This window comes from Myotis davidii, unplaced genomic scaffold (assembly GCF_000327345.1).
Source record: "Myotis davidii unplaced genomic scaffold, ASM32734v1 scaffold580, whole genome shotgun sequence".
Taxonomy (NCBI): domain Eukaryota; kingdom Metazoa; phylum Chordata; class Mammalia; order Chiroptera; family Vespertilionidae; genus Myotis; species Myotis davidii.
This window is the reverse complement of record NW_006293313.1, coordinates 301,609-325,302: the sequence shown is the minus strand read 5'-3', so window position 1 is coordinate 325,302 and position 23,694 is coordinate 301,609. Positions and strand designations below refer to the sequence as shown.

The 23,694-nt window shown below is 41.2% G+C and overlaps 1 long non-coding RNA gene across 1 annotated transcript in view; it reads left to right on the top strand.

Moving 5' to 3' along the window:
* Positions 1 to 23,694, top strand: part of LOC107183636 — a 173,038-nt gene that overhangs the window by 120,496 nt on the left and 28,848 nt on the right. The gene's annotated exons all lie outside the window — the stretch shown is intronic.

Below are 23,694 nucleotides of genomic sequence, written 5' to 3'. Positions count from 1 at the left end.
CCTAACAATGTGATCACCCCACTTTATGTAGTAATCATCTGTCACCATGCACCCTATCACAATTTTATTGACTAGAAGCCCCTTCACTTTCCCCTTCCTTGTGGTAACCATCACTTTGTCTCTGTTTCTATGAGTCATATAATCATATCAATAGATGCAGGGGGAAAAAACATTTGAAAAAATTCAACACATTTATGATAAAAAAGAGATGTTCTCAACACAGTGTGTATAGAGGGAATGTACCTCAACATAACCAAGGCTATATATGACAAGTCCACAGTTACCATGATACTCAATGGTGAAAGCTAAAAGCTTTACCTCTAAGATTAACCAAAAAAGGAGCAAAATAACACTTCATATTGAGAAAAATACTTTTGTACTACAACTTGCTGCTATAAATTGTTCTGTAAAATGTTTTAGAAATTTGAAAGTTTCACATTTAGCAATTTGATTTGTTCATTCAACAAAAATTATTGTCTTTATGTAAAGGTACTATGTAGATAGTGAATGAACATAAACAGACTCTTCCTCTGTCCTCAAAGAATTTATACTCTACCAAAGGGACATAAAGTAGTTAAATAAGCACAGAAACAAATATAGTTACAATCATACAAGATCTCTGGAGAAAAAGTACATGGAGAGATGAGTCTATTAAGAGCGGAACCTACGTTAGTAATATCTAAGCTAATAAGATCTGAAGGATGAACAGGGTTTAACCAGAAAGTCTTAATGGAAAGATTAATATAGGGTATCCCAAAAACATGTATACACAATTTAACAGCTGACAACTGTAGGTTCTATTACATTTTGAAAATGAAGTGTATTTTAACAAACACTGCCTTTATAGTGTGTTTGCATTTTTGGGACACCCTGTAGCTATGCAGAGCCCCTATGGGAGAGGGGAGCATAGCAAGAATGAGGAACTGATGTGGAGAGGTGAGCCATGAGCAGTTTTGTGGGTAGGTGAGGGAGGTGTAACATAGTTAACAATAGACCAGTCTTCAGCAACAAATAGACCCAAACAGATCATGGCTCAAAACAGTAGTTGTTTATTTCCCTGATGATGGGGGGATCCTGAGGAATCCACTGTCAGAGATTCGTGTTGATACTGCTCTGTTATCTGCAGCATGTGGCTTTCAAAGTCATCATGAGTGTTGCCATCCCAGTCACCTTATAGGATCATGAGTGATGCTATCAGAGGTTTTTGTGGATCGAGTCTAAATGTAGCATGATATCACTTTTGCTCGCATTTCATTACCTACACTTAGTCACAGGGTCAGCCCTAATGGCAAGGGAGTCTGGTTATGCTAGAAATGGAGAAGAGTAGATGGATGCAATAAGAGCACACATCAAAGCATTGACTAGAGAAAAAGGGGCAGATACATAAGTCTATTTTCTTTGTTAAACCTTTTATTTCTTGTTATTCCCTGGATCTCTTTAGTTTCTTTTGTAACACTAGGCTCCTTGATCAGCAAATAGGTTGTCAAAAAACATAGGACTTGTGTGTGTGTCTGTTTATTGTTTTTCTTCTACATAAAATTAGGACAATAACAGCTGTGCATCCTACTGCTTGGGGTTTGGTTGTGAGGATCAGCCGCCATAGAGATCACGTAGACTGAGGTGCACAGTGGCTCATATTCACAGGGCACCCTGGTGTTTGAAGTTTCTATAATCGCTTGCTCAAACTATTTAAGGAGACATTCATCAAAGCCTTTGCACATAAAATAAAGAATTGCATGTTCAAAAGCCTGCTCGCTCTTTCCTTGTTTTTACTGCTACCTACTATAAAAGTAAGTGAAAGTTATTTGCCTAATATAATGTGCTAAACAAACACAAGACATACAAACTTGTTATTCAGCATGCAGTTTAATTGGAGAGTTGAGAATTCGGTGGTGGTTTTAACTGTTGTAAAAGAAGGTGGCTGTTCAATTCTCTAGTTGAAAATGATCTTTCTCATGGCTACTGAACTTTGGTTTCTCCTTGAGTAATCTAACAAGCTAAAAATAGTAACAGATAACACATTAAACACGCACACATATGTATATGTACATATATAAATATATCCTTCATCATACCCCTATCTGAAGAGTACTGTTATTACCATCCCATTTTATAGGTGAGGAAACTGAGGTACTGAGAGGCTAAGAAACTTTCCCAGAGTCACAAAGCCAGTAAACAGCTGAGCTAGAATTCTAACTCGGGCACCTTGTCTCCAGAATCTGTTCTTTTGAACCCCATGATGCTGCCTCTTTATAATATACTAATGCTGATTAAAGTGCTGTATGAGATTATCCTCATTCTAGTTATTGCATTGGTTTTTCCAGAATTTTCAGTGACAGCACTCTAAACTAAATTACTCCAAGAATTACGACTCACTTGGTCCCACAGCTATTAAAGTGAGACTAGTAAGATAATCCCAGATGGAAAGGAAACTGGAAAATTCCACAAGTAACTGCAGCCAGTTAAAGTCTTGCCCAGCAAGGGGCAGATTGCTGCCACAAAGTTGTTCTGTCAAGGTGATGAATTCCAGGGCCCACCACTGTGCAGAGATAAGGAAGTCAGGATTCTAGGCTTCCTTTAGTGTCCAATGGCTTCTTGCATGATTGTAGAGAAAGCAGTACATTAATTGAATCTTGGAAGTTGAAAAGATGCTCATTGACTTGACAAAGGAGAAGTGATTCCAACTTAGAGTAAAGGAACAGGAAAATACCATGGGAAGGAGAAAGCAGGTAACAGCAAAGGTGGGTAGAGTAGAGGCCAAGGAAGAGAAGGCTGGCTGAGCCAGGTCTTGGAGAGCTTTATGGAATTTAGAAACTTTATTTTTTGTAGTTCCAGGAACCGCTGGAGGGGTGTGAGAAGATGGTGATAAGTGTAGACCAGTGATGGCGAACCTATGACGTGTGTCAGAAGTGACACGTGAACTCATTTGTTTTGGTTGATTTTTCTTTGTTAAATGGCATTTAAATATATAAAATAAATATCAAAAATATAAGTCTTTGTTTTACTATGGTTGCAAATATCAAAAAATGTATATATGTGACACGGCACCAGAGTTAACTTAGGGTTTTTCAAAATGCTGACATGCCAAGCTCAAAAGGTTCGCCATCACTGGTGTAGAATATCGAGAAGGTGTCAGATTTAGGGGCAAGATTATGGTTTCAGCTTTGGACTTTCTGTGTTTGAGAAAGTCAAACTGAGGGACATTCAGTGGAGGTGTTCTGTGGAAACATGGACATGAGTTCTGTAGGTTAGAAGAGAGATGTGGCTGGAAGCAGATTTGGCTAGCAATTAAAGCCATGACCATAAGTAAGATTTTCCAGGTGAATATACACAAGGAGACAAAATAAAGGATAGAGACCGGGACCCTGAAGTCACATTTGAAGGTGGTGGACAGGTGACCAGTGAACCTGAGGGAGGCAACAAATCAGGAGAATTATATAAGCAGAGCACAGGCCCTGGGAGGAGGGAGCATTATACAAGGGGTTGGACAGAATCTCATGTTATCTTAGAGAGTGAGGTGAGCTGAGGCCTGAAAAGCACTTCCTATGTCGACCAAGTGGCAGGGCACACTCCTAAGTACAGTGAACCCAAGGTTAGGAAACGCAATGAGGAGGACAGGATTCTTCTGAGGAAGGAGGCAGAGGCAGCAACCTGGCACCTATTCTACCTTGTGTTCCTCTGTGGCCCAGTTTCTTCAAGAGCCTGGGAGTCAGCAGAGTTGTGCCACCCACGTTCCTCTGGCATCCTCTTAGTTTAGCTCAGAGGACTTTCATTTGGGGTTCCAGCAGTCAAGTTTTAAGGTTATTTTCCAAATCCCTAAACTGTGTGACATGACACATCAGACCATCATTTGGGACCCATTTATCAAATATATAAGAACACGTGAACGACCCAAAATACAGGTTTTTTAGGTGTGGCAGGTGTGGGCTGACTGAACTGAGTCTTTCCATTTTGATAAAAACCCAGGTTTGCACAGGCTGAAAGGAACTTTCACTGATTATTTTTATTTTCCTCTAGGGTTTATTAGTAAGTTTAGTTCATAATAATCCTTCAGTCTCAGAAATATTAAGGCAAAGCTGTTTGAAGGAACCCAGCTCTGTAAAGATTTTCCCACTTGCTTTGCACCATGTGTGAAATTCCATGATTTATCTTGACCCGTCCCCTAACTTTTGTGTATCTTGGACATGCCACTTAACCTCTCAGGATGTCAGTTTTTAAAAGGGGGCTGGACAAGATGCTCAATAAAACCATAGTATTCTACATCAGGGTCAGCAAACTTCTTCTGAAAAACGTCAGGTCATAAACACTTTCGGCTTTGCACACACATGGATTCTATTGCAGATATTCAGACCTACTGTTATATCATGAAAGCAGCCACAGGTAATATGAAAACAAATGAGTATGGCTATGTTCCAATAAAACTTTATTTAAAAAACAAATAGTGGGTCAGATTTGGCATTCAGGCTGTAGTTTGCCAACTCCTATTCCAAAATTTAAAATTAAGTCCTTCATTTTACAAATTTGGACCTCTTAGGATCACCTATTAAATTATTCATATCCCAGAAAAGGCTAATTATTCAGTTACTACCAGCCATAATGTGGTGGGAGTTACAAAATTTACTCACTGCAAATGAGAAAAACAAAGAATTATAAGGCTCAGTATTCCATTGGTAAACAATCTGGTCTTCAAAGGGTAGTAAGAAAAAATGTACTAAAAATCCAGTCAAACTTAAATTCCATTTGATCCGGTAATTTAAACAATCTATGTAAAAAGTATTCAACATCTTTTTCTTAAAAATTTCATGTCTTTGAAAGCCTTCCTTCTTCCTGCTTAAAGACAGTGTTGAGTGAATGAATGAGGATGAAGGGGGGTGGCAGTTTTGTGGGACCTCAACATCCCTAAGGGAAGAGCAGAGTCCTCAGAAGCAATGCCCCCTCCTTGTGTCTCTGGGATACCACCCTTATCATATGGAATCTGTGTGCCCTGTGGTCAGTGTAACTTGCCATCTAATTGGTCTTAGCTCGGGCTCAGCAAGGCTCAGTAGTGACCCTTGGCTGCCTCTGCCTTACCTTCACTCCTGTTGGTGTTAGGATACCTCTGGGGTCTGGTTGTGACAATCATTAGGCCCTAATTTAGAGCTCTGCCTTGCAACTCTTACTATAGAACCATTTCACACCCTCCCGTATAGTGACACCCCCTATAGTGACACGCCAAGTTCCCTAGCCAGATTCTCAGCTCTTTCTGAAATCTGTCTGTGCACATGAGACCAAGCATGGCTCAGGAAAAGGTCACCCTTAGAGCCTTTCTCTGCCTCAGCTTGCTACATTCTCAAGTCAGTGGAGCTGTGACTCAGCTCAGATTGAGGAGCTACTAAGGTTCTCCTCCCCTAATCAACCTGTTTCCTGGAGTTCCCTTCAACTCACCTAATGGTAAATGAAGAGGGATGTCTGACTGTTTTCCAGCTTTCTTCTCACAATCTCTGGAGCCAAAGAAGAGCTACCTTTTCTTTTTCTGCTCATTCATTTCCATTTTACCCTCTGCTGCCACAAAGCCGCCTAAATGTTCTGGCAGAAGAGCTAGTTTTTCTATGCTGGAGGAGTCACAGAGCATAAGTCCTTTGGGCTAAGTTGTCCATATAATAAAGGGAGTAATGAAGGGATTTGGAGAAACTTCCTTAATGTTGCCTGCTTGGCTCTCTAGTCTATTGTTTATATAAAACCTATTTCACATGTTTAAAAGCTGACTGTTTCCTATCTTTCTTGCTGAATTTCTTAGGTAACAAATTATGGTCTTTCCCCAAGTGAATGAATGGATAAATGCATGTGAACATTAGGATCAAACTTTATAATTTAAGAGGCAAAATGAGGAGTGCATATTTTCAAAGTATTGTATCATTGTAATTAATTTCCAAATTTATTCAATAGTGTTGTTTTTTTCCATGAAGACAGTGGAATAAGAGGAGGTTCTTGAGAGAGCTAATCTCAGGATGGGTGGGTATTAACGCAGAAGAGAATGGAGACGCAGCTGGTGGTGCTGGGTGTCCAAGTTTCAATGCCTCTGCCATGGCCATGTGGCAGAATGAAGAAGAGAAAAGCTGTAAAAATGCATTTCACAAATGTGTCTGGAGCAACATGGCCCAATATTCCAGTAGGAGAGAAGGATCTGAAGCGTGAATCAGTTGCGATCCAGTGAAAGGTTTTGGGGAGAATACTGAAGTAATGAGCTAGAGCAGTGGTTTTGCATAACCTGAGGACTGGAACTTCAAGAGTCAGTAGTTTGGGTAAAATAGTGCCAGAGGACATAGAACCTTGTTCAAATATGGGGCACATTTATGAAGTTGATTGTTCATGTGTGGTTCCCTTGACTATGGGACCAGACTCAAAACTCAGGTCGTCTAATGGTGAAGGGTCCAATAGAATGCCCCAGGGAGAGCTAAAGAGAAACATACGTAAAAATATTTAGTAGTTGAATAGAAAGTTTATATTTTATTAAAGGATGGATAATTGCTTATGGTCGGAAACTTACATCTACAATTTAAATGCCATCCTGCTACCTACAAAGCCATGGAAAAATCCATAGGTAATTTATTCTTGACTTTGCAATGTAGTATATATTTTAGAATTCTGTTTTTTCCTAATTGTGTCATCTCAGGGTTGACATCAGCATTTATTGAGTGTGCACTGGCTAGTAGATGGAAGAAGGAGGTAAGGAAAACAAGCCAGGCCAGGATTAAAGTGGTCCTCAGAGAGGGGACTGTGCACATCACTTACTGACTACATATCAGTTCACAAAATAAACCCAGGCACTGGGGATACAGAATAAAGATTACATTGATTCCTCTCCTCAAGGAGATTAAGGTCTAATGGGAGAGAAATAAAATACATAAAATCAACATAAATACATACAGATGTGCACAAGCGATTACAAGGCTGAGACGGTCATATGGAATCGAGAATTAGGCTGATTCGTTGGGAAATGATTAGGTTAACCTGAAAACGATATATAAAGGAAACAGGGATGTAGTATTCAAGGTTGTTATCAGTGTACTGTACTTTCACAGAGAAGTTTCATTTCTTGATACTCCTTAATGTGTAGACCAGTGGTTCTCAACCTTCTGGCTCTTTAAATACAGTTCCTCATGTTGTGACCCCCAACCATAAAATTATTTTCGTTGCTACTTCATAACTGTAATGTTGCTACTGTTGTGAATCGTAATGTAAATATCTGATATGCAGGATGGTCTTAGGCGACCCCTGTGAAAGGGTCGTTTGACCGCCAAAGGGGTCGCGACCCACAGGTTGAGAAACACTGGTGTAGATCTTAGAATTAGATGCAATCTTCAGCATCTAAGAAATTTTATTCCCAGGACTGACACCACCTAGTCCCCAGAGTAGCTGCAGGGTTTAAGGATCTTCTAACAACCCTCAGAAATCGCTATTTCTCTAATAAAAACACCTCAACTAAGTCTGAGAGCTTGCTATAGTGTGCGAGCAGATACATGCAAGAAGAAATATGTCAACAATTCGAACTTGTCAGGTGCCCACAGTTGTGGTGTGGGTAGCATGAGATCTGCTCTCAGTGTACTGTCTGCAGCCACGGGCTCAAAAATACTTCCTGTGGCCCTGCCTCCCTTCACCATCACACAAGGCACATTCCCATGAGTCTGTGCCCTAGGACAGCGGCAGAAAATAATCTGCTTTGACGTACTTTGAAGCCTTATCTAGACAGGTTTTTCACTCCTGCTCCCTGCGATCTTCTCTTCTCCTTCTCCAGGGTTGGCTGTCTGTCTGTGAGGAAGGCATAAGACATAATTTCCAAGAAAAGAGAGGAATTAAAACCAGAGGCAAGTGAAAAAAAAATCACATTCTTTATTCAAACAGGGAACCAGAAAAGACATCTCATTAGAGAAAAAGAGAAGCAGGAATAAAAAGGGGGTTGGGGGTGCGCACCAATATAGCAAAATCTAGAAAGAGCTTGGAAGGACTCTGGAATCCGACAGGCTGTTGCAGTTGTTTGCCTTGCCAAAAACCCACCCAGCAGTTCTTTTTGAAAAAAGAGCCCACGGGGACCGAAAGCACTGACTAATAATTCTTGAATCCATCTCCACAATATTATTCATCTCTGCCAAGGTCAAGTTTGGTCACTGCGTGGCTGGAGGTCTGGGCATGCTGTTCCTAGTTTTATTTTTACAGTAGTTATGGAGCCCTTTATATTTTCAAGGGCCCTCCTGTCACTTATTACCCACCGTCCAGACCACCCACCCACGCTCCCACACACAATACATCCAGACACACCCACAAATACCCAGATGCTTTAAACCTTATGGTTTAAAAGGGCTACAGGAAAAGTGTTTGCTCCAAAGGACTTTGCAGTACATACTCGGTGTTTCCCAAAATAAATCCCCTTGACTCTCTGGAGGCCAATCTGTGGATCTTTCCACTCAGCAAACATTTACGGAGCACCTAATGTGTGTCGAGCACAGATGGCTGTAGGAGCTAAAGGAAGCTCACCAGGAGGCAGGCAGGGCAAGAGTTCCTTCCTGAGGAGTCCTCTTTGTTTCCTTGTGACCAGGTGGGTGTGGGGGCGCAGAAAGGGAGAGGCTACTTCTTTCTCTCGCTCATATTTCCTCTTCCCTCCTTCCTTTTCTGTCCCCTTTATTCACTTTTTCTCTCCATCTCTTCATCTTGTGTCTCTCTCACTCCCTACCCTCCCTCTGTCCCCTTTCTCTATTTTCCAGAGGTTCTGTCCCCCCGGAGAGCTATCACTAGGCTTCTCCTGTCTCCTTAATAGACTGTTCGTGAAAGGAGGCGCTGTGGCCGTGCAAACTCTGTAAACATAAAAAGAAGGGGAAATGTTTGTCCTAACTCCGAAACTGGCCGTCAGGAATCTGCATTCGTTCCTCCGCGTCCTAACAGTGGTGCCTGCCCATCAGAAAGGCCAGTGCAGGGCTGACACCCCTGAGGACTTGCAGCCTCCTCAGGCCTCCCAGACCCTGAGCCCTTAGCATAATTTATGAGGTGTCAGGATATTCCAACCACAAGGTCAGAGTAGAATGGTTTTTACACTTCAGCTGCCATGAAAGAGAAACAATTTAATTCTGTTTCACTCTGGCACTGTCTGTTTTCGCAATGAACAGGGGATTTGGGTCTCCTCAAGATTATTTGTCTAAGCACAGACCAAGACCGCTGCTGAGACTTGAGATGTCTGATTTTGACTCTGGCTTCCTTCTCCTTCCTTCCCAGCGAGGGAAGGAGGTGCTTGCCTTTCCTATTGTATCAAAGTGAGACTGGAATTTATTTCCCCCAGGCAATTGTTGTGTGCAGTGGATAAACCAGATTTCTTGAGTCACTCCCTCCTCCTATAACTTTGAGTGGGGAAGAGTGGGTTTGGGTAAGTAAGGGGTATGAGAGAACCCTCTCCTAAATTCAGCGGGCCCCACAGTCCCTGCCAAGCCGTGGTCTTGAGTCTGAAGCAGTGTTTCCCTTGGCCTGGAAGTGAAGCCTCCTGGCTCCTCCTAAAGCTGTAGAACCAGAGACATTCCGCTGAGCAGCCTGAAGCTCTGCCTGCCAGGAAAACCCAACATCTCCTCAGAGACATCTCAGGCTAAGAGTGCAACACGCCTTCATCGACAGAGCTGCCAGAAGACAAAAACGCAAGGCCAACCGGCTTCTCAGGACCCCAAAAACCTTGTCTTCCACGCCGGACTGAGGAGGTCATCGGAGAATCAGAATGTGACATTCACGCAGGAAGCTTTGGGGATAGAAAAAGGCCTCCTGGATTCTTGGGCCTGGAAGCAATAGACCTTCCTCACCCCGTTCATGTGATCTTCTGTGTTAACCTCGTCTCTTAGCATTTGGCCCCATGACAGGCACTAGAAAGACAGGAACGGGAACAGTAAAATAGGATATATTTCATCAATCTTTAAAGTTTAAGGCTAGTTAAAAGGAAAATGGTAAGTATCTATATAGGTAACAATCTCTAAGAAACAGTAAGTGAAAAAGCCAGGGTACAATGCAGTGAGAATAATATCTTACCATGTTTATAAAAAGAGGCAGTTACATATTAATATGTACTTACATAGACATTGCATAGGGAAACAGAAGTTTGTTTCAGGGTTTGTCTTTAGAACAGAGAACTAGAAGCCTGAGGGCCAGAATTCAAATGCAGGTTTTCTTCTTGCTAGGTATTCTTTTGTATTATTTTTTTAAAAGAAGAAAAAAAAACTTTTTTTCAAACCAAGAGCTCATATTATCATTACAGAATAAAGTTTCATTTAAAAAATAGCATAAAATTACAGGGAATGGCAAAGCAAAAGGAAAAGGAAAAAGAAAAGCAAATTTATTCAGTTTAGAATGCAGCTTACTATTGGGCCAGCCAATTCTCCAAAAAACCACTCTCCTGACTTAAAGCAATTATTTCTTGGTGGGAGCAAGGAGCTCTTTGGTAAATGGCCTCTTAGTGTTCCCTTATGGAAGAATTCCTGACTTTCATGTGGGTGAGAAGACTACTCTGCCTGCAAGGTCTTCAGTCAAAGGAATGGACCCTCCTGCAATTTAGCACCCAGTGAGCCTCAGTTTCAAGCAAAGATCTGAGTCAGTTGGTTCGCACTCCCCTCTTCCCTAGTCCAAGTTTCTGCAGTCCCTTTTCTACACTCATTATCTATGTATTTCCAGGGGATGTCATTGATCCACGCCAGGTAGGTGTGTATGGGACCCTAGGTCAAACAACATGTGTTATATAGTACTAACTCTCTCTGGGTTAACTTGGTAAATCATTTAATCTCTCTGGGCCTCAGTTTTCTCATCTGTAAACAGAAAGATTTGAATGAGATACATTACCTTAAAATGCATTAAGTGCGGTAGGTCTTCCATTCTATGAAAATACAGCTGTCAGGCTTCATGCAGATGGAGACTGGGATATACTCATGGATTTCCATGGTTCCATCTAACCTCAGGCAGATGCATATACGAAAGTACTTTCTGACTTGTTTCTTCACTAATCAAGGATAGCTGAATTGCTGCCCCAAAGATGCTATTCACCACCAGAAAACAAGGGTTAGAAAGGACATACTGTCCTGCCATATTGACAAACAGAAGGAACCGCCATATTGTGAATCAAGCCTCAGAGGTATCCTGGTGTTGCCCCAATACCTTGGATGGATGGCCCACTGCTATATCCATCGTCTGATAGGCAGATGTTGTCCTTGAGGGCTACCATCCCTGATTAGACAAGAAATGCCACCAAAATGAAGGCCCCTCCGCCCATTCTCCACCCCACTGTAGGTGTCTAGGATATTAGAAGCACTTTCTCCATGTCAGGACAAGGTACTCTAGTAGAGCAGTCTAGTTGGGCTGTCAGGGTTCACGGGAACCAGAGAGATGATGAGGAAAAAAAAGAATGAAAGGACTGATGGGACAGCAGCCCCATCAACCCACTGTGCTCTACTCTTAGGTGGGAAACGGAAGAACTCAGTTGGTTAGCAATCAACTTGAAACGTCTGATTATTTCTCTGCAAATGTATTCCCCTCCAACATGTTTCTGTTCAAAATATAACTGATCCTCATTTCTTTCTCCAAATATCACTCAATTTGTCATTGCCATGTGTGTCCTGTTATCTTCAACCCCATAACAGTTTTGATTGGTTTTTCCATTAGCCATGCTTTTGAAGTATTACACTGCCACGCTGCCACAATTCAGTACAATAATAGAGTGGTTAAAAAAACAAAAGGGGGTTCTAGAGAGATAATAAAAGAAAGGCTAAAGAATATAAACTTTGGAGTTAGAACCTGGTTTAAATTCTAGCTCTGGCCTTGACAAGACTAGAGCAGCTAGATGAACCCTCAGTGGCCAGTAGCTTTGGGCCTGCTGCTCAGGGAGGAGCAGGAGCTGATGGACTGGGTCCTGCTCTATCACAAGGTTGTTTATAATTTAGGGAATTTCAACAATGAACAACCCTTTGAAAAGACATCAAAAATGTTTGAACTAGATTGGTAAATGCCCCAGCTAGTAAGGAATGTAATACAATTATAGATTCAAGTGGATGAAAAGGGAAAAATTTATGCCTGTCAGGTTAAAATATTTGACTGTGGTTCTGAAATTGATCCAGCTCCTTGGACATTGGATAGGTTAAAGGAAAATGATAGAAGAAGCTATGATTATCAAAAGCACCAGTCAGGGGACCACGCTTTCCTCCCTAGAAGCTGTTCTGCTCCATGCTAACTGAAGATGCAGCCACGGTGGCCCTAGTAAAGGAGAGGAAAGGAAGGAACCAAGGGATGACCTCCATTGGATCAAGTCAGTTGTTTACTCACTCATTGTAGACATCCTAAATATCAAAAGTTTTTTTTTACTATCTTTAAGGAGTTATGGGATATGTAAGTAATATGCGAAAATATTATATTTTGCCATACAAATCATTGCTCTGATACAAGTGAAATGCATAGGTTAGTTGTTCAGAAAACCCTTTGGTTTATTTCAGGTTGTTGCATTTTCTTAACCCAGTTGGTGTTCATTTTGAATTATGTGATTGTGACTAAGCTCCTTGATAAAATCAGTAATGATTTCCAAAGAGTGCTTATATTTAAAAGTCAAGTGCATAAATATCCAAAATTTCCTGAATCTGTTTTTAAGAAAAGAGATGCTATTAGACTTCTTGATATGATTATTTGAAAGAGCCAATCATCGAACTTAAAACAGATGTGCACAAATACTGTATTTGGAAAAATGTAAGAAATCACCCAGCCAGAGTGGCTCAGTTGGTTGAGCATCGTCCTGTGCATTGAAAGGTTTCCAGTTCGATTCCCAGTCCGCAATCACCACAGTTAAATGACTTAACATAGGTAAAATGATAAGAATAGGGCCTGATATAGTGTAAACATTACATTATAATCAGCTATCTAGGATATTAGATTATCCTACAGATTCTTGACTCACTGTGCTGGGTTCACACAAAAAAGTAAGGATGCTGCTTCTGAATCTCCCAGAGCTCATGTCTACCTCACCCCTTTGTCATAATCGTAGTTAGTTCTGTTTCTTCATGTGCTGTGCCACATGTAAAGCTTCATCCATCTTTAGTGACACATGTTTACTTACTTACATACCTATCCCTCACTTGGCCATATCCTCTCTCAAAAAAATAAAGCTTGTCTTGCTCTTAATTTTAAATCATTCTCCTCCACTTTCCTGCTCAAAGTTTCCCTGCTATTTAGATTAAAATAGTAACAGAATATCTGAAAGTTTGAAAGGGAGAGTCAAACTTAACTATAATCTTTCACAGGATTCTGGCTTCCTCGCCATCGTTGTTTCCTTAAGACAAAATATCCATGTGGGTCTGCTCTCAGTTGAGGGAGATTAAGGAAGACATTTTTCCCTGGGAAATAGATAAGGTGTCATAGTGGGTATTGCTAATTAAACTGAATATATTTAGGTAGCAAGCAGTTTAGCCCCTTGTCTGTCCCCACTTGCCATTCCATTACCTTTGTCAGTCAGAGGTGGGCATGTGACTCAGATATGGCTAGTGAAGCATAAGAGAAAACCTACTGGGGAGGTAAAGTGAGAGAAACTCTGGAAACCATTTTCTTTTTTTAAGAAAGAAAAAGACTAAATCGCACAAAGAAAAAATCCCCCTAATGAAGTGAAAATGTGATGTTGGAGGCTGTGGAAGCCATGTTACCATAATGAGATACAAGTCTCAGAATCAAAACCCAGCATACTAACAATGTTAGAGTAAAGAGAGGAGAAGAAAAGAGAACCTCGATGACAGAATTGAGCCACTACCATTGCCTTGGAACAATCCTGTGTCCGGACTTCTTTTAATATAGAGTATAACAATCATAATTTGGTCTTCTGTTGCTTGGTAATACAAATGTGCATTTCAGAAGGACTATTAAGTACTTAGAATCCCCTTTGAAATCTAATAAAAATAATTATTTATACTTTTAAAGATTTTTCTATATTTCAAAATATTGTCATGCCTCTATGATTTCACTACAAATTTGAACTTTAATTATAATTTGATTTGATTTTTTTCTGCCCCGGATATTTATTACCCCTTCCTAGAGAGGTTTTTGCTTTAAGTGTACATTTGGAATCGGAGAGACCAGAGTCACATTTTACTAGACATTTGAATGGGAAAATTACTTAATTTCTCTGATACCTAGTTGCCTCGCTTAAAAATAATATCTAGGGCTGTTACTGAGATGACATAGTAACAGGATTCTCTAAATCTTGGTACAAAATGAAAACAAACAAAAAAATGTAGAGAAAAAAGAGAAGGAGGAAATAGGGGCGGGTAAAAACAAATTGAAGCAGGAGGAAGAAGAGAAGGAGAACAAAAGAAGAAAAAGAAAAGGAGGAGGGGGCTAAAGAAAAAAGACGTGGCAGAATAGGCAAGAAAAAGGGGAGAAGGAGTTAGAAGACAAAGCAAGGCAAGGAGGGAAAATTGGAGGAAGAGAAGAGGAGGAGGTTCAGAAGATGAGAGGAAGAGAAAAGTGATGATGATGATGACCATGGCAATGACAATGGCCATGATTTTAACCCAGAGAAGAACTAAGAAAGAGGTTAAGATAAATTTTAGTGCACACACAAAAAACCCCATCATCTGTGTCTTAATACTAGTACAGTGTGATTTCCCTCCCTACCCCCCCCCTTAAAGCTTTGTTATTATATATGGTTGACCCTCATGCAGTTTAAATCTTGTTACTCCAAATACCACTACAAAGAAAATTGCAAAGGATTATAAACCTTGGGCAATAGTCCTCATATTTCAAAGAAGTGGTTGATTCATTAAGATTCCGGTGCAATCAAAGAACTTGGAGAAGTCCCTGGAGTTTGTTTTAGTCAAATGTGAGGTACAGCTAAATTAAACGAATAAAAAATTAAATGAGTGATTCATTGGGTTTCTTCTATAATGACCAGGTGTCCTTCTTCCTCAGTGATGACAGGATAAGAGGAAAGAGGCCTTTTTTCTCATGCTAGAGGGAGGTCTTGACAGTGAGGGCTGATAAAAGACCCTCCGTTACTACCCCATTGGTTACAAGCCATTTCCTACACAGAGTCTAAGAAAAAACTTGTCTGGTTTTGTGCAGTCACGGTAAAGTGTAGCACAAACCAACATAGGTGGAGGACTAGAAAGATCTCTCAGAGGACCTTCTGGGCCTACACTATTATACTGAAGCCACCGTGGGAAGTTGGAAGGGGGGCCTTTCCATTTACTTCTCTAGGTTTGTTTGTATCAGCTCTCTCCCTGTCTCACTGTCTCTCTTGGGTGCTGTCGTGAGCCCTCCATCTGCAGCTCTCTCCTTCCTGCTATAAGAAACACATGCAACCTTCCCCTTTGTCTGTCCTACCTACTCCACACCACTTAATGTTTCCAGCTTTCCTTGGTATGCATTTGAGCTTGAGATTTACCAACTTTCCCTAGGGCCATATTCCCACTAGATCCCCCTCCATTTCAAATTGGATTATCTCTAGCAACCATCTCTCAGACATAGCCATGGATATTATTGCTAGTTCTCATTCTCCCCTCTAGGAGGTTAGAGCTTGAGCTAATGCTGCCTTCATCACCCTAACCTCCACCTTCTGGCCTGATGCCCTTACCTTCTGCATTTAAGCTTTCACTTTGGAATCTTATTACCTTGCTTTGCAATTCCAGTAGAGTGACTTCACCCAAGAAAGGCAAAGGAAGGAAACTCTTGCATTGACCTGAATTAATAACGGAGAAATGAGAGAAGTCTAATCTTTTCAGGGCAGAAGATGTGTGCATTGTTTGTTGTGAGGAGCCCTTGGGAGGGGCAGATTTCAAGGTCAGCATTGATGTGGCACATTTTTCAATTAGACAATGTACTGTATGGCATTTCCCTTCCTCCCCCAACCCCTTCTCTTTTATTACCACATGACTTCATCTCCCCGTGTGACTGACAGAGCCCATTGGGCTCAACACTGATAAAAAACATCTGGGGGAGAAAAATTGCAATTTAGAAAACAATTAAGTACATCAATTTCAATTCATTTAGTTGGCCAGAGAAAGAAAAGTTCTTTCAAAGAGGTAACTTGATCTACAGTGGTCATGGATTAAAGGGCAGTAGATCCATTTTCTCCAGGTCATAGAGTGGAGGAATGCATCTTAGCTCAGAGGTCTAAACGCAGACACACACTCCTTGTTGCAAATTTTAAAAAAAGAGTAAACCACTGAGACGTTCCCTAATTTTCTCATTTCTTCTCATGTTTAAGACATTCTTTTTCTAGTCTTAATTCCCAAGAACTTAAGTGCTTCCTTGAAGGGTGTGTGTTTCTCTCAAATGCTCACCATATGCTCATTTGTTATGGGAGCTGGGTAAGTGAACCTTGGTTTACTGTTCAAGACCCTATCCAAAGGACTCAAGGGTAGTGTGTGCACGTGTGTGTGTGTGTGTGTGTGTGTGTGTGTGTATTAACTGACTTACCCTTTAACTCACTAGCTCTTTGAACACCCCACCCATGGGTTCATTTTTTAAGGTACTCAGAACCTTTACCAATCATGGCATAACTTTTCATTCCCAAAACCTTGTACAAAGAATTTTAATACCAACAAGCTTGTCCTGGGTGCCTCCTCCCTTGCCAGAAACATATACCGAGGTATTTTATTGATCATCTATTATAACACGGCCACTGTGATTTACCCCTTGATTATAATATCTAATTTTCTTGTCACGTCTTTTATATTAAGTAGGTATTATCATTCCCATTCCTAGTTTAAGGCATTCAGATTCTTACCCACATAAAAGAGGAAAGGCTTGAATCAGATTTCTCACCTTCTTAGGTTCATGCTGTAAATATCACAGACAGAAAAATAACAACCGAGAAAATAAACTGGAAGGTAAGTTCCAGTGGTAACTCTGAATTAAAATTTTCTGGTTACATTTAATTAAGAGAACATATATAAAATAACTATTTAGTGCCTGGCCCAAAGTAGTTCCTCAGTAAGTGATGGCTGTAATTATTACATAAATCCATCTTTACTTATTCCTCTACCTTACCCTCAGTTTTCCTTGGGATTATCAAGTACACCACTAAGGTTTTATTATAATCCCCACTTAAAATCCTCACCTAGCTGATCTGAAGACCTAAAAGCAAAATCCAGGAGCAGGCATTTTATGTTATCTGACTGAGAATAATAACTATTAGGAAATCTCACTTTAGGAAGGGGCCAACAGATGGAAAAGTTCCTAAAGGAGACTTCGCTCGTTTTCTATTAAAGTCTGCCTTGGGAACCAGCTAAAAACATACCCTTTATCACAGCATGTGTTTAATTTTGCCTACTGTAGACAAGGAATGCAATTACAAGAATACCGTGAGGCCATATGGAAGTGTAGGGTTGGGCATACTCATTTTGTAATGAGCCAGAGCTGCCTGACAGGATCATTCAACAAGTGGACCACATTGGCACTAGGAGGGCTGGAGGCTAGGAAACATGAACAAAGAGAGGATTCCACATTGGTGAACGGATGGTAAAGTACAGAGGATGTGTGGGCTAGAGGCATTTGAGAGGCAGGGGGAGTGGAAAGAGGAGCCACTGGTGGGGCTATGGTTGAATCCAGAAACCTATAGGCTTTTGAAATTCATGGGTCTGGGCTCCTGGGTAGAGAATCCAGGGGTGATTTTAAGCTCAACCAAGTCAGAAGATTGCTGAGAAGAGCTTACTTGATTTAATTGTAGAGGTAGCAGGATGAAAAATACCTAATTCCAAAATCATTGCAATAGTTGAGAAATGAGGAGATAACTGGGTAGAGAATCCAGGGGTGATTTTAAGCTCAGCCAAGTCAGAAGATTGCTGAGAAGAGTTTACTTGATTTAATTGTAGAGGTAGCATTGCTATAGTTGAGAAATGAGGAGATAGATCATTGGGAAATAGAGCGTTTAAGGCATACCTGTTTAAGGCATACAGATTGATGAGGAGATAGATCATTGGGAAATAGAGCGTTTAAGGCATACCTGCTAGAGCATGGGTTCTCAACCTGTGAGTTGAGACCCCTTTGGAGGTCGAAAGACCCTTTCACAGGGGTCACCTAAGACCATCGGAAAACACATATATAATTACATATTGTTTTTGTGATTAATCACTATGCCTTAATTATGTTCAATTTGTAACAATGAAATTGGGGGTCACCACAACATGAGGAACGGTATTAAAGGGTCGCGGCATTAGGAAGGTTGAGAACCACTGTGCTAGAGAAACTTCCCTGGTAGAATTTGGTGAGATGAGAAGAAATCAGGGTGGCTTGCTTGTCAGAGATGAACAATCAAACAATAGTAAGAAGGCAAGGGTGAGGATGGTGACTGCAAGAAAAACATGGAACTGAAACTGAGCACCATGCCACCCCATCAGCCATGAGTCCAATTAGCAAGCAAGGAGGAGGTCTTGTGTTTGGTTTCTTGTTGATAATAGAAACAGGACAGCCTCCTTCTACTGGACAAATGTGCTTGCTGAGGAAGGGAAAAGTTTTCATGATATGTTGGTTTTTGTTTTTATGTTTTGTTGGTTGGTTTGGTTTTTAACCTCTCGAGGTCAGCTCAAGGCAATAAGACAATTAAATCCAAGGGACTGCAGAATTTGTCAGAACCATTTATCTTCCTTGACTTTAAAAGGCATAAAATGTTACCAAATAAGATTTCCAGCCTTTCTGGCTTCTGTTTCTGCCAAAAATGCCCCATGACAACTACCCTCTGAGCGGTAGCAGCCTCTTCAGATCACAAAGAACCCTGGAGCTTGCTAATAAAAAGAAAATGATTTTCCATACAAAGAAACCAGATCTCCCCTGCACACCTAAGAAGACTTGGCTTCAGATGTAGTTGAAGGTTTGGGGTGGGGGGGTTATCATTTTTATATTACAAAAGCTCACTCTGAGCTTGAATTTTCATGTGACTCTTTCAAGCACAACAGAACCCCCTGTCAGGATATATATACATGGCAACTGCATTCTTGAGACAGCTGTAAATTCGCCTGCCCTTCCTTTTCTCTCCTGGACTTTAGGTTCCTTTCAGGGACCCAGAAGGATTGTTTCTGTGGAACCTAGTTTCCCCTAGTTTAACCCAAAATAGAAACCTGCTCTACAGCATCAACAAATCTTAATAGGCAGGTTTTGAACCGAAAGAATCATGTCCCTGGGCTGAATTGCTTAGTACAGTAAAAATTCTCCATGTGGATGAAAAGGAAAGAGAGAGAGGGAGAGACAGACAGGGAGAACTTTTCTTCATCTTTTTATTTATAAAACACTTCTGAGCTTATTGGCAAGAAGGCACAATCTACTGTAACATTCAGGGTGGTCCATTTAAAACAGTGCCTTCCACACAGGCTAGCTGTAAGTGTGGCCCATAAGTGGGTCACCAGATGTATTGTTATGTCACTCCTTCCTGCCATTGTAAAACCAGGCAAGGCTTTCAGGGTTGGGAGGATCCGTGGAAATGCAGGGAGGCTGTTGAGCCATAGAACTGTGACAATAAAGAAATCCACAAGGAAGGCTGGTAACTGGAAAGTAAAATCTGAGCCAAAAATAGGAAATGTGTTCAGTCTCAGTGCTAGCGATCTCTGTTCTCACCGGGACTGTTTGGGTTTTTTTGTTTTGTTTGGGGTTGTTATTTTTGTTCGTTTTGTTTTTGGGTACCGGCCCGATGGTTGCATTTCATTTGCCCCTTCAGCACATACTTATTGAGCTTCTACTCTGGCAGCCCTCTATTGAATGCTGAGGACATGATACTATAAAAGCAAAGGCAGTGCCTTCCAGAGCCCGCGTTCTAAAGATAAACAAATCTGTCCATGGTATGTTCCACATAATGTCAGATAGTGATGCTGCTTTAGAGAAAAATACAGCAAGTGAGGAGGAAAGGGGAGAATTTGGGGAGGCCTCTTGAATCAAGTAACTTTTTTATAGCAGAGACCTGAAGGCAGTGGCAAGGTGAGCCATGTGCACACCAAGCAGACGAAACAGCAAGTGCAGAGGCCTAGAGAGGCATGAGCGTGCAGTCATTCCGGGAACAGCAAAGTGAGTGTAGGTCCTTGTGAGACCAGCTTTATTTTACTCAAACCTTCCTAAAGTTAAAGATAAGGAGTGGAAGAAATATGGGACAGAACTGGGATTCTTATTTATTATAACTAAAAGTAGAAATTGAGGTAGAGACAATTAACCTACTTCCCATGTCCCTGAGCCAGTGATCACAGAGTGTGCTGTATGGCTAGTGGGGACTCCCCGGAGTGAGGGAAGAAAGGGGAGAATTTTGCCACAAACAGAGGCAACCACTTTTTGAATGAAGATTAGGCAACCATTGTGAGCTCTGTCCAAGGCCATGGCCATTTCAGAGTCTGCACAGGTATTCTAGTAAGGTTAGTATGAAATTTTGTATTACCAATAGGGTTGTCAAAGTGCAACTGAAATAAACTTCCTGTTTCCTAGAAAGTTTGCTATTAAGGACAGAAAAGGGAAAAGTCATTTTACTCAATGTTCGCTCTGCTCCTTCCCCCTCATGTTGCCTTAACCTGATGCATTGGCCTCTTCAAAGTTGGAGAGGTGTCATTTCATTTCTCAAAAGCAGTGGTGAAGGGTGCCGAAGGAGAGAAAGCCTGGTCTCAGCCACCTGGTGTGAAGGCCCCAAAATGCTAGGGAGCCTGCAATGAGAGGCTTTATTGGCAGGGACCTGCTGCCTCCTCCTGAACTTAAGGTCTCAATCATGAGATGATTTTTTTCCTTCCAACAGGTCTTTGAAGTCTGTCTTCAGGATCTTTTTCCAGTATTGTCTACAAGTTGTTCACATGTTCTGTAGGTCATAACTCCAAAAGTTTGATCTGCCTCTTTACTCCCAGCTTGGCCCTGATCAGTTCTAACAGAAACAGAGAAGCAGAGAATGTGGGCTTTTCAATGACTCATTTATTCGGCCAACATTCATTGAACACCTACTACATGCGAAGCATTGTTCCTAGAGGCTGGAAATGAAACTGTGAACAGCAGTGAAACCGTGTGGGAGAATGTGCAGAAAGAGGGAAACTTCTTCCCTTTCCAGATCCACCGTCATCCTCTGATTTTTATGGGGACCCCATTCAGAGAATTTCACTGAAGCACTAATTTCATAAACACCCCTGAGTGGAATTTCAAAGAATCCAAGATTCATTAACCAAGGAGAAAGGCCTTTCTAGATCTTAACATGTAAATGAGGCATCACCACTCCATTATCTTCTATCTTGTATGTTTGCTTCATAACATTGACCATAATTAAAATCATTGTTCATTTCATGTCTGCCCTTCGCCAAATCAAAATGATTTAAATCTGTTTTGCTCCCCATGGTATCTCCAGTCCTCACACAATGCTTGGCATGTATTAGGCACCAAATGAGTACTTGTCAGCTTAGTGGATAAGTAAACAGTTGAGCAAATAAATCATGTCCTTATTCACTTGAAAAGTTTGGAAATTTTTCTTATATCCATGTTTGAAGGAGGGGTCATGATTATCACATTCCTTCACATTAAAGCAATTCATAATTATTTCCCACAGAAATTAGAATTTACATATACTTGTTCATACACTAAGTCACTTGGCCTCACCCTTCTTCCTGATTATTGGGCTAAACCTACAAGGGAAAAGTGACTTGAACATCTACACCAAGCTCCAGATCAGGGCCTGTATTAAGAGCACTCCTCTTTCCTTACCCAGGGGTCTAATATTCCACATTAGATTATTTGGGCTCTTTGATCCCTAAGCCATTTTTTCTGAAGTCAGGCCTTATGGCCCCAAGATCTGCCCACATTCCAGAATAGGTTAAGTAGGATGTCTTATTAATCTCTGTCTGGACCCTGTCCTCAGATTAGCAACCACTAAATGTAATCACTGTGATGAGGAAGAAAGGGCCCATACAAAGTTTAGCCAATGAACGGCTGCCTCTGTGAGACCAGCTGTCCATGACTTCACACCTCTTCCAGGCACAGCAGGTTGACGGAGAGAAGGAAGTACCTTGCTCTCACTACCAAGCCGCCAGCCATCACTCCAAAAGGTGTGCTGAGAAGTCCTTCTGAGCTAGAGAAAGTGCCAGAGGCTGATATTCTAGAGACAGACTATCATTTCACGTCAAGAAATGGTAGCTGGGCCCAGGGCAACACTCAGAAAGGCCTAATGAATGGACTCAAATGCCCCCGGGTATTTCATTGTTTGGTGGGTCTGGTTCTCATAATTTAAATTTCAGTTTTAACAATACATATTGTCAGAGAACATCTGGTAGACACAGAGGGCTGTCTGCCACATTCCTTTTTCCTTCTTGACAAATATTCCTAGAGGGGCTGAGACACAGACAATCATCCATGACATCCTTTTGTTCTTATTGCAACAACCCAAATCCTTTCTATACACATGTTTAATCCGGTGGTGCAGGAAAATTGTAGCCTTCTTATTCTTGCTAAGGTCCCAAGAGCAAGGCCTGGCTGCCTTCCCAAGGCACTCTTCTTCAAGAGTTCCTATCAAGAGACTGTTGAGCTGCATCTCTCGTGCATAGCTTGAACGTGTGACATGATTTTAAATTGTCCTATTACTTCCTGATGTCAGTCACTGAAGACACTCAGACACTGAAAACAATTTTGGAGCTCCTTCCCACCTCTCCTCCTCCTTTAACTGTCTCCCTCAACTGTGGCCCACAGCTGGGGTGGATAGAATGGAATACACACAGCCGTATTGTGCAAGTGATTGGACAAGAAGTGAGCCAAGCCACTGGTGACCCCTCCCAGTAAAGTGAGAACTGAGAGTAAGATCAAGAATCAACAAGAGAGAGTGAGTCACTCTGTCAGCTGCACTCTTGTCCCTGAATTTTATAAGGCACCTTTGCATTCCAATACTAAACCTCTCCTTCTTCTCAGCCAGATCAGACCACTCCATTATCCATATGTCTTCCCCTTTCCTTAGTGCCCTAGCCCTACTTCTCTTGCCTGATACTACCTTATTTATTTGCAAACGTGTTTCCCTTTCTAGCAAATTCCTTGAAAGAGCTGTCTATATTCATTCTCTATAATTCTTAATCACTTATTACTGCTCCAATTCAGCTTTTGTTCCCACATACTCTACCCAAACTGTATTGGTCAATTCTCAGTTCTCCTCTCACTTAATTTATTAGAAAGATTTAATACAGTTGATCCCTCTGTCCTCCTTGATGTACTCTCTTCACTCAGCATTCAGGACATCCTACCCTAGGTTGACTTCATTGGTTACCTCTTAGTGTTCTTTACTGTTTTTTTCCTTTTCTTCCCAAACTCTCAATGTTTAAGTGCTCCAGGGCTCATCCTTTGTCCTCTGCACTATTTTCATTCATTCTTTTGTATTCTTATCCAAATCTGGACTCTGCCTACCATCTCCATGCTAATTTTCTATCTCTAGCCAGATGTCTCTTCTGAACTTCAGACTCACATATTCAATTGACTCAACATCTTCACTTGATGTCTTCTAAAAACTCACAAATGTTGAGTTTAAGCTGTTCTAATTCCTGATCTCTCACCACTGGTGATTCAGGCCAAAAACTTTACTGCCTTTGATTTCTCTCTTTATTACATCCCCACACACAAGCAAATCCAATTGGCTTTCATTTCAAATATATCTGGAATCCAGACACTTCTCTCTTCCTTCAGTGACACCACCCTGGTTGGAGCCACCATCACTTCTGTGCTGAATTCCTACAATAGTAATTTTGG